At 39.5% G+C, this 17073-nt stretch overlaps 1 long non-coding RNA gene across 1 annotated transcript in view; it reads right to left on the bottom strand.

Annotated features, from left to right (window-relative positions):
* LOC109470667 overlaps positions 1-17073 on the bottom strand; it is a 57783-nt gene that overhangs the window by 17618 nt on the left and 23092 nt on the right. Inside the window, exons 3-4 of the long non-coding RNA XR_002140269.1 lie at positions 4377-4487; positions 3220-3449 (exon numbers count right to left, since the gene is read on the bottom strand). This is a non-coding gene — a long non-coding RNA (uncharacterized LOC109470667). The remainder of the gene's footprint in view (positions 1-3219; positions 3450-4376; positions 4488-17073) is intronic.

The following is a 17073-nucleotide window of genomic DNA, read 5'->3' as shown; positions in this document are numbered from 1 at the left end:
TGCAAGGGCTCTGATTGGCTCTGACGGTCCTCTGTTGCGTTATGGCAATGGGGTTATGAACTTGTCAGGTATTCAGGTGATTGTAAAAAAATATTTGGTCCCAAAATAATCAATGCTAACATTTACATGGACAAGTTCCAGACTAATTCAGTAGTTATAATTCAGCAGGGAAGCAATCAGAGATTCAGAGATATCCTGAGTGTCAGCATCTTCAGCTTTTGTCCGCTCCCCAAGCTAAAAAGGCTGACTCTCAGGCTAAACAGAGAAGGAACCAGAGCTAGATAGGATGGACACTAGCCTAACAAAGCAGGACTTGTAGGTAATGACTGACACCTGTGCACCTGATGCAGGAAGCTATGGATTATGTTGTCATTTTCATGGTCCTTTAGTTGCTGAAAAGCTCAGTAGAAATTGGCCAAATGGGGTAAATGATTTGGTCACTTGAACTTTGAAGTAGACTGCCATAGGACAATTGAAAATTTGCTTTAAACAGACTATATATATTGTTACTTTGGAAAAACCCTATAGCTACATGTAACTAGTTAACTCAACTCACAGGTTATTTACCTTAAGGCCTATTTAGCCTTTAGGAAAACTATTTTTCAGCAACCAAAACCATCTGGTGGAGGCTATGGATTAAACCCGGTGATCATTAAATGCTGTACCAAGTCTAAATTCTATGCGTGATCACCAGCCCGGACTTTTCTCTCAACACCACATAATCCATCAGGATCACTACACTAGGCTAATCCCTACACATTCCATTGGACTGACTACAACACTAATTCCATGCACCCTGCAGGAAAGGAAAAAAAAAGACTGTTAGCTTTGATTCCTCTACCTACCAACTACACAGTCTGTTACAACTAATAGGCTACCTTCGTTAACTTAGATCTCTAACTTCCCAGACAGCCACTGAGTCTCTCCAGTAATGGTATCTGTATACATACCAACAGATGCTACCTTGCCATATATGTATGTATGCAAGGCATGCAGTAGTATTAAATTTACAATCAGGTCTTTCATCACAGTGGCAATGAACTTCGTCACTCCTTTACTGAAGTGTGTCATTCCCACACTGTTCTTTCTTTTTTTGGCTGCAGATTGTATTTACTCTACAAAACAATCTCAAGGCTACACCAATCCAATTTGTGGGTTCTCAGAATTAATGATTTAAAAAACAACGACATGAAAACATAGCCCAAGGCCAGGCTTATGCCTTGGTATGCACAGTTTCAGGGAGTGAATATAGTCTGACTCAAATTTTTCTCTCAACCCTCTTTTAATACTGTATCTTTTTGCTAGAGGTGCCTGAGAACTCAACAAATGAATTGGTCTTACTTTACTACTATGTACTTCGTACCTTCATGAACATGCATAACTTTTGATCTCCTGCTCTGTTTACACACATGTGCTGTAAACACAGGGATCAGAAACCTTGGGCTGCAATGATGGCTGGGAACAACTGAGTAGACAGTGGCATGACCAGCCCACAACTGTATTGATGACAGATCTGGTCTGGCTGGTGCTGACTATATAGCCTTACACCATGGTCATGTTTCACAGAATAGTTATGGTCACATCTCTACATGAATGTGCTGTAGTATCTAACTTTATGTTACCTGCACCAGTGCAAGAATGAAGGAAAAAGTAGTGCAATGTAGTTGGATCCCCACACTTTAAAGCAAACAACTATGCTACATCATCAAATTCATACTGAATGCACCCGACTGGGCAAACCATACAAAATGCTACATCCCAACTAACACTTTAAATAGGTACAACTTTGTTGCATTATATCCTGTTAGATCACTCAAGGACATGTAAACCATCTATTGCTACATTCATTGAAGTAAAGAAGATTACGATGGAAAGATTCAAACTTGGTTAAGGGTCTATTTATGTACGGTCTTATTGCGGCGATTGGAATTTAAGCCATCCGAGCGACCCACCTCTTGACCTGGGGAAATCCTTGCACGTTGACTGGTCTTTAATGACCAGTAATGGCATCTTTTGAGATTTTGCCGGGTAAATCATAAAATCCCCGCATTCCGGTCGGCTGAATCTGGAATTAGGCTTAACGACGTCCATGGAAAAGTGTGCTCGAAATTGCACTGTTGGTTCCAAGAAATGGGCATTCTATAGGGAGAGATATCACACTGGATGCAGGTAGGGTTTTTAGAAATTGCACATTTGTATCTATTAGATGGACCATACAGATAAATCCCATGATACTATGGCTTGCCTTGAGGTTCTACAAACGAGGTAACCTGCTGAGAAGGTTGTTAAGGCAAGTGCGGGCATTTTTAACAAGACTGAATAATGTAACATGTAAGAACATCACTAGTTTACAATTTTTTCATACAGAACTTATATCTACAATCTTGTTTGACTAGTCTGAGCCTAGCTTTATATGGTTTGAAAGTGGCCAATAATTCAAACAGGGCCATCTAGGTGATTGAGTTGACAGCTAATTCCAACAGAATCCTGCCTAGCGGGATTTTCTTTAGTCGGGGATTGGCACATATAGCAAAACTTACAAAACTGCTGCAGCACTGAGGAATATAACTACCCCATAATACTCTCAGACGTCACGATATGGCAAAGTCCAACTTAAATGTAAGCCACATGTATGTACATTTGTATAACTGTAATACTACCATTAAAAGCATCAGGCATACAATCCACAAATGTAATACTACCATATAGTCATACAACCTTTGAAAATTCAGAATGAAAGGGAACATATAAACAAGTACAGCTGCCCGTGACAAATTTAGTTAATCCACAACCTTAAGTAGACATCACAACATGTAAATTATTAGATATAAGCATGTGCAGGGCTCAAATTACTACCTCCATACATGAATGCAGGTTGGAACAGGTAGAAATGGTGTTATGAAAGTACAAAATGTATTTCTGTTGTCTACCTGGACCTGCATTTTACAGGGTATACAAATGGTACACACCTGTGAAATGCTAACTCGATGATTAAAATGGTTTTTGAACACTTACCAGCTTGATCTGTCGTTTCTAAAATCTGACTGCAGGCATCATTAAACTGCTGAAGGTGATCTACAATTGCAAAAAAAAGTATCTCGAGCCTCGACGTATTTTGGTCTAGATCCATCACCAGCCAAAACAGCTCTCAAACCATGCAGACGAGACACACCACAAACAAATAACAAGTAATTAATATCCTAAATACAGTAACCTTACCAGTCCACCAGAAGCAGGTTGGAGAAAGATGCCAGACGCTTGGACAAGTCTGTCGTCCTAGACCTTCTGGAAACGTACTTGTCTATGCCGTGATGCCAGACGCGTGGAAAAGTCTGTCTTAGATGTCCTAGACCTTGTGGAAGCGTACTTGTCTGGGCTGTGATCGGGGTGAACTCTGGAGCAGCCTTCCCTCTACTGCAGGGTGATGCAACTGATGCACTGCAACCTGCCTGTGGATAAGCGACTGGGGATGTTTCATTATTATCGGAGCAGACCGCATTAAGATTGAGCGTCCCAATTACGATTGAGTGGAATTACATACACTCTTAAGAACGCAATCACTTTGTCAGCCTCACGTTACGGTCCGCGAGGAACATCGATCTTTGTCAATTGTTGAAGACTTTCTTTTTTCTGTGTCAATGCCCAGTGATACATCACAGTACGTGTACTGATCTGTGCTCTCAATACGTCACACGCTGAGAAACTGTCTGATATTGTGAGAGGTCAGCAGGTATGAATATTCTTATTCTCGCGGGGACTGGGTCTTTGCTTGCAGTGGAACTGATCAGTGTTTGTGGTCAGCTGTGAGCAATTTTATGACTCTTCCTTATAAATCAGGGCATTGGAAATATTCGTTTCTAAGTTGTATAATAAAGTGTCTAGACAGTACTTGTCTGTTCCTTATTAATGTATTGCACCATATAGTATATTTGACTCTTTAAAAGCAGTTACCCTTTGGGCGTGATTTAGCAAATAAAGACATATAAAGTGTCTAATATATATAAGTTATATATAAAGTATACATATAAAGTATACACATTGAATATGTATAGACCTTTGATCTTTTTATGATAAGTTTCCAAACCAAAAAATCCTTATTAGGCACATTACATTACTTTCAATAAAAATTCTTCCAGATAGGATTTTCCCAGGCATGCGAAATTGGGATGTCAGAAGGAAAATTTAAAGCTGGCATAAGCCCTGCAACCGATCTTTATGCATACTCAAACTGACGTCATGCATCCCATTTTTAGACCACCTTCTGAACTTGCTTCTCCAAGCGTGAAGCGTTAACCTTTCCAAGTTGGCAGCCGCGCTGGATGTGCTTCGTTGGCAAAATGAAAATTACCCATATCTCATAAGAATCCTCCACTCACCTGAAAGTGAACTTCACCCCGGACGACCTCTTCCCGGGGAGGAGCGTTCTAACCTTGGAGACACGGGGGGATCCTTGATGTATAAATTCCTTTCTCCTTAGCACACAACACCTGCAGGGGAATAAGTCAAGAACCAGTTTGAGTCATGAGAAACTGTAGTAGCAAAGACAAGAGTTGTGGAGTAGAAGAACTGAAGCAGGAAATACAATGTATCTGTAATGACAAGATGCATTTGCCATCAATATTAAATTTGTTGGTCTACTTTGTCCTTGAACTCTTCATAATCCTTCTACAATCTACAGCAACATGAAATATCATTATATGCAGTAAGAGCCTCTTTTTTGAGGCAAAAAATCCTTTTAGAAAGCTTTCAACAACAGTTGGGGTTAGAATGGCTGGGTTTCAAAGTTGTTATAGGTGCTGAACACAACCATTTGCTGTGACAGTTACAGCCTGTTCCTTGATTTAATTTTCACTGTATGAAAGGAACAAAAACAAGACAGGTTTGGCCCTGCATGCCTACACCATGACACCAGCCAAGTCAATAGAACACAGATGCACAGCAGTGGCTTCGTCCTAGCTACTTAGGTCTGTTTCCCACTAAACCAGCCCTATCGGGAGATCGAGAAGTCCACGACCTTCTGAGATAATGTTTTGCAGAAGGTCAGGACCTGAGGAGGTCTGCAAATTGGTGTTGCAGACTCTGGATGGGAGTCTAATTGTCCAGGGGCTTGGCACCGCAAACCATAATGGGTTAGGGTGAAGATAATGCTTCAGGATGTCAAACCAAGTTCATTTTGTTGGTTCTCGGATTGAAAACAAACAACATCTTACTAGCTTTATGTAAAAGACATGTACATGATAAACAATTGGAAGAAATATTCTGTACCTTGATACACTCAGCTTTAGGAAGAGCATATAGATCCAAGTTTTTACATACACAGATAAGCCAAAAGCAATACTTGACTCCATTGGAAAGTTGATGGGAATGTTATTCAGCACCATGGACAGGTATAACATTGGTTCATAATGTAATATATGAAACCACCTCGAGCTAGCTATAGATATACTGGACTTCAGTCTGCAATGTCATTATGGTATGATATACAATGTATAAGCTACTGCCTGTGCTATGCCATTGGGTTTCATACAAGCCTGGTATAAGGAATATCATATTTCGATAGTCATTAGTGATTGATACTAGTAACTAATAGGTGTTACCCTAGTATCTATAAGGTAAGACAAAGCAATCATCCTCAAATGAGAGGAAGCAAGGTGCTTTTTGTACCATCTATAGAGCATAGACAGTAGTCACAGCATTTGAGTAACAGCAGACAAGTTTCAAGAAGATGCTTTACAACTGAGGGTTTTATTACCATCGGTGCTGCTCCAGGAAAATTACTGTGCATGCCAGTACAGGACTTTTTACGTTGACTGATGGGAGCACAGACAGACACTGGAAGGAAGCGAAAATTAGGATAATCTATCAAACATTTCAATATTACAAAGAAAACATAAATAATCAGGAAATGTTGGACATAAATATTATGGTATAAGGAAGAGAAAACTAAATGGGATTTCTGAGGATATATGGTTTGCATGTAAACTTTGAAATTCAGTTCCTGCAAATCACTGGTATCAGTTACATGTACATGACTACTTGCCACTGTATATCATTGAAACATACAGTGTAGGCATCTTCATTAGATAGTTTTGAATGAAAGATTGGCATTAGATATACAGGGAATTGGGTGGGGGAAGTTGTTTGATGTGTTAGAATAGGATTGACATTATATCAGAACAAAGGCATAACAGACCTGGGTGGAAAAGATAAATTACAAAAGTCTCAAGCATGAATGAAGTAATTTTACATGGAGAGCCTGAATAACAAGATGCCATCCACCTTACTGTACTTCATGTCAAAATCTGTCTTACTTACTTATGACATCTCGTGTATAGCATCTTCAAGAAACAAGGTGTGTATTTCCCGCCCACCCATTAAACAGTCTTAAAAACAAAACATATGGTGCCCTTAAGTACCCCGCAATTGCTGCATCCTTCAAACTCTCCAAAAAGAGACATCGATCAATAAAGAATTGAGCAGGCCAAATCAAACAATTACCAAACAATTACTGGCCAACGTGATTAGTAGCGCCCTTTCTCTCGGAACACCTGCCCACGTCCAAATCAATTTGACGAATATCGGCCTTAGAAATTCAAGCCTTCAAAATTTTACTTCTTCATCAAAATGGCTTTTGGAGTCTCGCTGCAACAATGAGAATTGCTCTCTAGATTCTGTCCTATGGTTGGAACAGTGGATGCAATACGGACGGGTCATTATAGTATAATTGGTCTGGAATTGCCCAAAGGTTCCCGAAGGAGATGGGTAAGTGATGGGGGGTCGATATAAATCATTTTGGCTTTTGGAAAAACAATCTAGCATGACCTGCCAAGTGGAATTACTCCAACACATCTGCAGTGCTTTTCTGTTTACGGGGTTAGGGACATGTTTATCTTCCAGCTTACAATTATTTTCAAGAATCTGAGGACAAATTAAATTGGCCTGAATGTATTCTTCCATGATACGTGACTGGCTGAGGCAATGAATGGTGCATAGGTCATTTCTTTATCTTTAAATTGAATAAATGTCAGAGATCACTGATTTTGTTAGGAATGGCTCTGCATGTGCAGCCTACCATTTAATGTATTGAAATATGGCAGTCAGTAAAAATCATTCAACGGAACCTTAAGTTAGCTATAAAAAGCTTAGATTTTCTTGAACGAATGTAATCAACATTTTGTGACTTTCCATTGTAAAAAATCTTGCTAGGTTGTGATTAACTGGAAAACCTTAAGAAACACATAATTGTGATACATTTATACAGTAAGTAAATCCCTTTATCTCTTTTGTCAGGAGTAATGGAAGTTAATGTCACACACAGAATCAAATGTCATTTGTATCTGAAGCTGCCTTAATCTTAATTGCAATCGAGAGATAAAATGCCAGGTTATTATAGTACAAAGGCAGAGAGCTCCCTGCTTATAAAGAGAAAAGGTTATAGCCTAAAGGACCAAAGAATCGGTCAAATCAAATAAAAATTTAATTGTGACCATAATGATTTAGATAAATGAAACTGGACTGGAACATCAAGTGAAGAACAGAGTTGAGGGGAAAGTCAGTACCCAAAGGATCACATGTATAGAAATGAACATCTCTCAGACCTATGTTATAACATGAATTGCTGCTACAGAATGTCCAGAATGCAACATAACCTAAAGACCTTTCGTGTACACTAAGTATCTAAGTACCCATTTTAGTAAATTTCCATTCCCAGATACAGAACATAAAAAGTAGCATAATGTCCTGAATGTTACATAACCTAAAGGCCTTTTATTTCAGGACTAATGTTTTACCCAATTTCCTTTTCCCAGAAAAAGCATCAAAGGCACCAGCTGCCGGATGGAAGCTTTTCAGCTAAAAGCAAAGTTGGTTTAAGTAAAGAAATCCATATACTAGTATCCCATAACATGTTATGGATGAAATATTTTCGAGCAAATGTTGTGCATCGATGCATGCCGCCAGCCTTGCATAACCACATCACTTTGAAACAGAACACAGCTTCATCACTAAATGTATCCTGCATACTCTGCTCTTTTCATTCTGCTGTAGACTTTGTCAGCTACCCCACTCAAGATAGCAGTCCACAAGTTAGTTCACATGAAACTCTGTTGAGTACTGCACGTAGTAATATAAAATGGCACAAAGATGACTGCCTTCGTTTGTTTTTACAGACTCTGGGCCTCTCTAAAGATGGGTGAACTTGACGTATATTCTGTTATACATGTACATATCTCAATATACCTGTATGAGTCTCTATATATGGCCATACTAATATATTTACTTGGTTCTTTTTTTTTTTTTTTTTGTTTTGCATCTCTGTTCTTTATTGAGTATCGAATACATGTGTACATAGATGATAAACAGTTACATCACATTCATCAATTTCTGTCTGTTTGAACAAATCTTTCACTTAATTATCCTGCCAAATTGTCTGATACCTTTACATTAATGGCAATTACTTGGTTCTTAGACCTTTAAGTTTTCACATAAAAACTAACATAACATTAAAAACAGAGGGCTGGGACAAGAACTTGACTTTCCCCTCAACTCTTCTAGCTCAACACTAAAGATACTAAATCCAATGAAAGATGAACAAACTAAATTGGTAGGGCCTAACAGAACATCCATGGAACAAGTAAAAAACACATGACATAGCTGTACACAGGCTTTCATGTCATTAATAATATACACTAGTACCTGCTTGTATATATCTTTAAAAAGTTGCTCTGTAGAAGGATGAACTTGTAACACCTGTTCTGTATGTCAGTCACGTATGCCAGTCAGGGAAATGTAACTGTTGTGTAGACTTTTCATAACACACAGGTGATAAACTCAGCCCCATCAACACCTGATAGCTAATTATTCCCCAACTTCTCCCAGGCATGTTGTAAATGAAGTCATTCTTTAATATAGGATGTCTCGCAGCATTTGACAGATAAAGCCGTATTAATGACGTTACAAGCCCGACATGCTCTTATGATTACTGAGTATGGAGATATCTGCTACTTGGCTTCAGGGAAGGTATGGATTTTGGAGGGTGTGGGCTGTGAAGTTGAAACCCAAAAGTGAAGGTATGTATGTAGGCACACTTTGATACGAGACGAACATCGATTTTATACAATATCTCTCAAAATCGCCATTGGCCTTATATTGGTAATACTAACGCTACAAGGGTTAACTCACCAAATGTATAAACTTAATACATTTAATGTTACACCTTACCTTGTCCTTCCTATAAAAAAAATGGTTGTTTCTTGACGATATATTACTTCATAAGGTTTTTGCTGAGGTCAGTTATGCAGGTAGGAAAGATAATGTTTTTTAAATCTATATAATCAACTATTCATAAGGAAGGTACACTTCACTTTTGAAGTTCAACCTTTGTCTGGACCAACTAAATGCAAGCCTTGCACATGTGGGATTTAAAACTAATAACCCAGTAATGCACCCTTCATCCTTCTGAAGTCATTTTCGTCCTCCAGCTTTTTCCTGGAGTCTGCCAAGGTAGTATAAACAGTATATTAGCTAAAGCTACACCTCCCATAGGGTGGCCTGGGGTCGCTCAAGTTTCAATACACATAATGACAGTCTAGATGTCAAATAAACAGTGCTTATTACACAAATATCAGATTTCCCCCCAGGTTGTATGGACAGAAACTTCATTTCAACTGTACTGGAAATCTCAGGGGAAATGGTTCATCTTGTTTCTCACATCTTCTTAATTTCTTGGATAAAGGGTTAGGCAGCAATATTACTTGATGGTAAAATGAGTCTGAGAACCATCAGATAACATGATTATTGTTGTCTGTGTTATGTCCAATACTGGGAGAAAAATGTACAAACGAGGTTACAATTGGAGTCTACCGTCATTCTACAGAAATAATTCCAATTTGGAAATTGTGAGGGGGCACAAGCATTTGGGACAGTACCTCGTCACTTTTGTTGGTTTGAGACTGTAGTCATAACATCCCGTGGTGCATTTTTCTGGGCAGGTTTAAGGTATTTTTGGCACCATATGTCAAGGAACCCATGTGTTATTTTGAACATTGCTAAGAGGCATGCCCTCTTCCCCTCATTGAGCCATTCATATGAAGGTGACATGATGGATAGGTGTATGCTATCTGCCTCCCTGGCCAGCAGTCCAACTGTGAAAGCTGATAACACCAAATGAGATTGTAGTCTAGACTGGGAGGGACTGGGGTTTTAATTTGTAAAATGTTTGTTCTACTCTATTACAGGATCGTGTCTGAGGCCTGACGGGGCAGGAGAAATAACGCTGACTTGACACCCCGACAAAACATTAATAAACTTCACACTCAGTCCTGGTTCAGACTGACACATTATTTTTGTGACTCCTAGGAAAACAAGAGTGAAATATTAGATAACACACCTTGACCTACATGTAGTTTAGACATGGGATCAAGGTTTTCTGCAAGGAAACACTGAAAGGAGTAACGATACTGATATTTCTATAACGGGGTTCCCAATAAATAAACGCCCTCCGCTATTATCCATCATTACTACAAACTGTATGTTCCGTGCAATCACTAAAACTTGATAAGTGGTTAATTCAATCTGGATTCTTACGTCTTCCATCTTACAGCAGTTAACTTCGTACAAAACAACAATTCACTGCACACTCTCACAGTTTTTTTTCCTAATTGTTTGTGAGTGTGGCTTAAATCAATGTACAGCTGGAGTGTACCATCATAAATCATTGCTAATTTCCAAAAGTGTTGACATTATGTTTCCATATTCTCGCCCCCAATTTCCTTTCAAACCACACTAACAAGGCCAACACACAACACCCCTGGCAGGCCATATCGATAAACTTCCTTGGTTCTCAACACTCAGAGTCAGCATTACCTTCTAAAAGTCAGAGAACAAAAATTTGTGTGGTTGTTGTTTTTTTCAGGAGAAACTGGGTTAAGGCTTTGTCTTTCTCTGTTTCTTCTTTATCTTGCCACGGTATTGATGTAGTGCGTTTCCATATTAATTTTCTCCCTTCAATTTCCTTACAGACCATGGCCATGCTAACAAGTCTGACACACAACCCCCTGCTTGTTACAGTCTGCCCGATCAAGTGTACCACCTGGGCCATCTCAACACCTCAGCCATTTCCTGATAACTGGAGCTGACCTACAAAGTTGGTGTTCTACTCCTTCCTGTACAAGGTCACCTGATCCTCCAGTCATTTGACTTGACAGAATTGGAGCAGTGAGGTAGAGAGTGATCTTGATAACACCTCAGTCTGTTCTGTGATAATGTTCAACTCTTCGTGTCACCAGCTGAGTGTTGTAAGCTGTTTTTAAGACAGGGAGACTTAAGTTTAATCTTAAATGGCATTGACACTGAGAGGGCAGATACTAAGAGTACGACATGTTCTTTGTCTATGGAGAGTGCAGCAAGCTGATAAATAAAAAAGGCAAGACATGATTTTAGATTTAAATGTTAAAGGTATAATAAAGGTTTGATATGCACAGACATGTGTTTATAAGTTACATAAATTTTATATACTAATAAATAGTATTGAACTGAATTAAGACTACCTGGTTTTAAAAGAGAAGCAAAGACTGTAATGTTACATGCAATAGGAATTGATGTAACAAAGTTGAGGTCTACATTGTATACCACAACAGACAGTGTTGCTTGAGTTTTCAAAGTTCAGTGCTGAGGACTGCTACATGTAGAGGTTACAGGATAGGTAAGGTGAAGTAAGGTAAGGTGAGGTCAAACAAGTCCATCCATTTGCATTCACTAAGCATGCTGAAAAATGTATTTGGCAGCTATGTTTCCCAGTTGACCCTCAGGCTGCTGTTGACCCCTTGTAAACTTTACCCCCAAGGTCTCCACATGTACATGTAGTGCCCACCCTGCTGGTTAATTGACAGGTTCAGAGGAGCACTGGCTCTTCTTCAGCACCCCCTCTATACACACTGTACTCACAACTTTTTCAAAACTTAAAGAGTGAAGACAAATTCACATTTACAAACAATACAGGCACTGCCTAGTGGGGAGGCAACCGCAAGGGTTGGCAGTCTCCAGACTTGAGAGAAAGGCATAATACATGTACATGTAGGCCCTCTGAAGGTTTTAATATGATTTCTTACATCGAAGGCTTGTCTCAAGATCTACTTTTATGCCAATCCCCATTTGTATCTGTATTCTTGGTGTGGTACCACCCCTCACACTGCCTTTTATCCACTGATGGCCTGAACCCTGGGCTGTATCTGCCCATAAAATTCATTATAGAGGACCTCCCAGGTTGTTATGTGAGAGACAACCTGGGGGCTGGACCTGGAAAATCAATTGGACACACTGGCTGGTTCCACCCTCCTGCATGTGAAGTGGGACTGGGGAAAGGCCTGCTAACAATGTCCCTGTCCTTGGTGCTGAATAATGTTCCGGGACAGCAGAGATACCATACAGAGGTTACTGTTGAGCAAATTCTTATTCCTTCTGGAATCCTGCACTCAGGACAACAAAATTCCAACATAACGCTAACAACCAGCGGTCTGAGCCCTGAGAAATCTATTGGACACACAGAATGACTCAACTTCCACCGAATGTAAAACCTGGACTACTAAATAAAACACACTGCCTCCGAGTCCATACATTACGACTTTATTGCTCGAAAAACAGAAATCTTGACAAGATTCTGACAGGACTTCTCCCCAGGCCAACTTTTTATATTCCAAACCTCTGACCACGTAAGCTCTCTTGACAGTAAGAGTGATTTCCCTTTGGTATCCAAGTCCATCCCTCAGGTAAGTAAATAAATTTCATGTTGATAAAAAATTCAATATTCCATTTTCTCCCAGACAGAGTCTTGTACCTTCATTTTGACTCAAAGCATCTGTGTCTCTGGACCTGGTTGGTATTGGTCTAGAAGGGTATCTCAAGGACATCAACAAATAGCAAAACATTGCCTGTTAGGACAAAGCTCTTAGGGTAATAATTTTGCAGTAGAACTTGAAGCCAAATTCAGTCCGTTCTTTGCAACATAATCCCTAATTCACAATGTTAGACCTGGGACAGAAAAACCTGTTTCCTTTTTCTTTCTTAACAAGGCTGTAATTAGTTAATTTTCCATTAGAACAGTTAGCTTTTGATTCATTGTAATGAGCAATTCCTTGATAGAGTCTACAGCGAGATGAAAGAAACAGAGTTTGGTGGACTTAACAATCATTACCATTGTTTGAAGTAATAAGTTTCATCTCTCATCCAGATAAGCCTAGTTCATCCCTTCCATTTGTCATTGTCTGTACATGACAATTTACTGAAGCAAAGGAAATGTCCCTGGAGCCCAGAGAACATACTTCTACAAAGCCATCTTGTTGGGGAACTCCTTAGGCCAAGTCAATTTGATTTGTTGATTCTTGGACGGAAAAAGAAAACATGCTAAACTGGAAGATCATCATTGTACCCAGTGATGCCCAAAATAGGGAGTACAAATTGAGATCGACAATTGGGAGGTTTGTACCTCAATGCTTACAATATTGGGGAGTGAATACAATCAGTTTCAAGTTTTCCTCAAGTTTATCTTACTTCAAGTTTAATGTCCTGTAATTCCAGGTAGTGTTTAGTCCTTGACACTGAGACTAACCTTAACCTACAAGTAGTTGAGTAGCCTTGACTGTATGTTATGCAGCACCTGAACCAATAAATAATCCCCTTACCTCAATATTGAATTCCTCACATCTTACTTTTAGGCAGTGTCAGCAAACTCAAGTTCACCATGAATCCCCCTGACAAGCGAATTACCATCTCAAAGTGGCCCTTAGAGCCTCTACAAATTGCAGAAAACTAGATGAAAAGACTCTATCCTGTCCCTGACTAATCTAAAACAAACGCAGGGAGGACAGAAGTCCCATATTGCCCAGAAACTGAAGGCATCTGCCTCTGTGGGCAGGTTTTCCGAGCGTCAAAGTCTGGCCAAAAGGCCAGCCCATTTGTAAACTTGGCGGCCAACTGTCTGGAAGAATCATGAGGGGCCTGAGGAATAAGAGATGATGGACGGGCGACGTGCTGGGTTTACTTCTATCAGATCAGGGAATAGATGCAGTAAAGCTAAGGTGGGAAGAGCTTTGAAGTCTCTGTGGTTTCGATGACCTATAAGTTCATTTTCATTGTCTGAGAAAAGAGAGGAGATAGAATAGGGCATCAGTAGTGGGCGGAAATGATGAATGGAGGAAACCATTGTTCAGTTCCCATCTGAACAGAAATTTAGATAAGAAAATATTGACTTTTTCTTGAGGCATTGTTTGACTTTCCTGGAACTTCCTTCTGATATACTTCTGGAATACTAAAGAAAGTTACTTCATACGTACTCACAGCAGAGGTATATACTATATCTCAATGACAATTATGTATATTTTTGAAAACTTCCTATATATATGGTTGTCCTATCAACAAAATATGGCTGTCTATCCCCCGATCTTATCTGAAGAAAAATTTAACTCAACATTGGCAAGTTACACAAACTCCTACAGGCATAATGATTTTTGTGTGTGCTGTAAGTGACATAACAATATGGAGTATAGAGTTTTCTTATCATACTTTTATTGCCAGCCTAAACTTTGTCCCATAAAAACCTTCCAGCCCATCTCACAGTAATTCTGAACCACAGATTGCATCTCACAAAGCACATTTTCCAAGAACAGGCAGCTCTATTTTATTGGTTGAGCTGACAAGCTGCCAAGGCTGTCAAACTAGCCTAGGGCTACCCAACCTGCAAGTTCCGAACTGATAGGCTTTGGCCATCACACTGTGGGCCATACCTTTTCTATTATCAGAACGTATGGTGGGTCCACCTTAGATATGGGACCTGGGGCTTAATGTCCCGTCCAATAGACTTCTCCATGGATACTGGTGAGTGGTGCATTGTGGGTGCTCCAGGTGGCAGGTAGCTCCTACCCTGGAATCCAGATTATAGCCCTGGACGGCTGGATATGTTATGTGGGGGACTAGTTGTTAGCGAGCCGACTAGAATCGGCCAGGCCCATGGTAATCTGGAATCCAGAGTTCTAGCCTCCACAACTGGCTCTGTGGACAATGCTTTTGGGATCATACTGAGTGCTGTTTTAGCTTGAAATCCAGCCTTGTTAGCTATAGGTCCAAGGAGCGAATTTTTACGAGTAGACCTATACATGTAGCTAAGAAGTCTGGATTTCAGGCTATGCTGTTTTCTGATTGCTAACAAGGTGTAAATCCATCACCAGCTTCAGACAACTGTGTCTTGCCAAATCATCATTCTCATTCTGCATGGTTTAGGATAAGCAAAGGGCAACTTGAGGATTGTGTAATGATTGATCATGTTCCCATCCTTGGTGGTGTAACACAGACACAGCTGGAACTTACCAGTCCTTTGATCCTCCAAGTTCATGCTGTCATGACCGTATTGTGGCAACAAGTCTTTACCTGCCAATGCAAAAGTTCATCAGTGTTGGTGGTTAACACTGCCATCATATTGTACAGACAACAAAACTGTAGTTTGACATGACACAGAATTTGGTAGGACTTTACCTGTGATGCTGAACCTCAATTTAGACAATATGAAGTCTTCCAATAAACAGTTTACTGTTATATAAATCAAGCTTAGGCCACACCAATTTAATTTCTTGGTTAACGGATTTTTCTAGGAAAATAATGGAGCGGGCGGGCGAAAAAAATAAAAATAAAAACAGGCCTAGACATCATATTATGGCCCAAAATGGTACGATAGGAGCTATGAAGTCAACACACCAGGCTGGTTCAAAATTTAAGCAATGAATGTTGAACTTTTAATGATATCACTGCATTGAAAGATGGAATAACTGTAACAAGTAGTAAGACAAGGACTGTTTTCAACTGTTCAGGGAAAAATATAAGCATTTTGCAGTTGATTCTGAATTTTTATTTGCATATCAGAAAAAAATGAAGCGGCGAATCCGTTAAACAAGAAATTAAATTGGTGTGGCCTTACAGCTACAGATGAGCAGTCAGCGTTTGATAGGATCATTGAGAGAAATGAGGAATACTGCACATAGCTGAATTTTTCTGATCAAGCTTACAAACCAATTTGTTGCTGTGAAATTAATTCACTGGAAAATTGACTTAATCAACAGACTACTAATAAAACATATCAACAAAATTAGCAGATCGTTTACTGGCAAAGTACAACTATATTCCAATATACAAGTACAAGTATATTCAAATTGTCCAAAGTGATTCTTAAAACTTGTTCCAAAACAGACTAATGTGGGTGTTTATACGTTGCAACATTTCTATCAGTAACACCTTAAAACCTACTTGTATATAGACATTGGAGACCCACTGGGGAAAGAAGAATTTCTGGTAAATAGACTGGAACAGTGACCAAGGTCTAGTTAGCAAAGGAATGTGACAGAAGTCGTTTACCAGAAAAATTCCAAAATACTTAACTCTGTGTTTCGGATTCCCTGGGTAGTTCTAGCATTTGCAAAACAGGGCACAGACAAATTTTACATGGTTCTGTAGAAAAGCATTCTTTTGGTGGTGACAGATGCTAAGCAGTCACCAGTCACAAGCTGAAACAGTGCCAGGATTCTCAATCTCAACATAAAAACATGAAGAAAATGTTGAGCACTGGAGCTCAAAGTTCAGAACTGTTTTCTGATGGCTACTAGCCGGTGGAACTATTTTTGGAATTCTTTGTTTGTGACATAGAAAAAAAAATGTTTTGATGTGCTTACAGCTATGGATGAGCAGAATACAATACATTTTGTAACAATCATAGCATGTCAGCATTCTTCACTCCAACGTCAACATTTAACATACAAACACTTTCATGTAATTTCACACATTCAAGGTATTTCCGTTATACCGCAATGTAATTAAAGGATTACACTAGTTGGAGCTTGCATGTACCATTGTCAAATATTCAATACGGTAACCATGAGTTCCCACACTGTCCCATCCTCACCATGACATTTGTCCAAAGACCATTAAATGGTGTGACAGTTGCACCACCTGTCTGTTTCCCTGGCACTACACCCTGTTAGCAGCCTGCCCTCTAAAGTACCCAACCCTTCACAGCCGCTGAAAGGTACAAATTCC

The sequence above is a fragment of the Branchiostoma belcheri genome, unplaced genomic scaffold, assembly GCF_001625305.1.
Source record: "Branchiostoma belcheri isolate BF01 breed outbred unplaced genomic scaffold, Haploidv18h27 scaffold23, whole genome shotgun sequence".
NCBI classification, from domain to species: Eukaryota; Metazoa; Chordata; class Leptocardii; order Amphioxiformes; family Branchiostomatidae; genus Branchiostoma; species Branchiostoma belcheri.
This window is presented reverse-complemented; position numbering and strand designations above follow the sequence as displayed.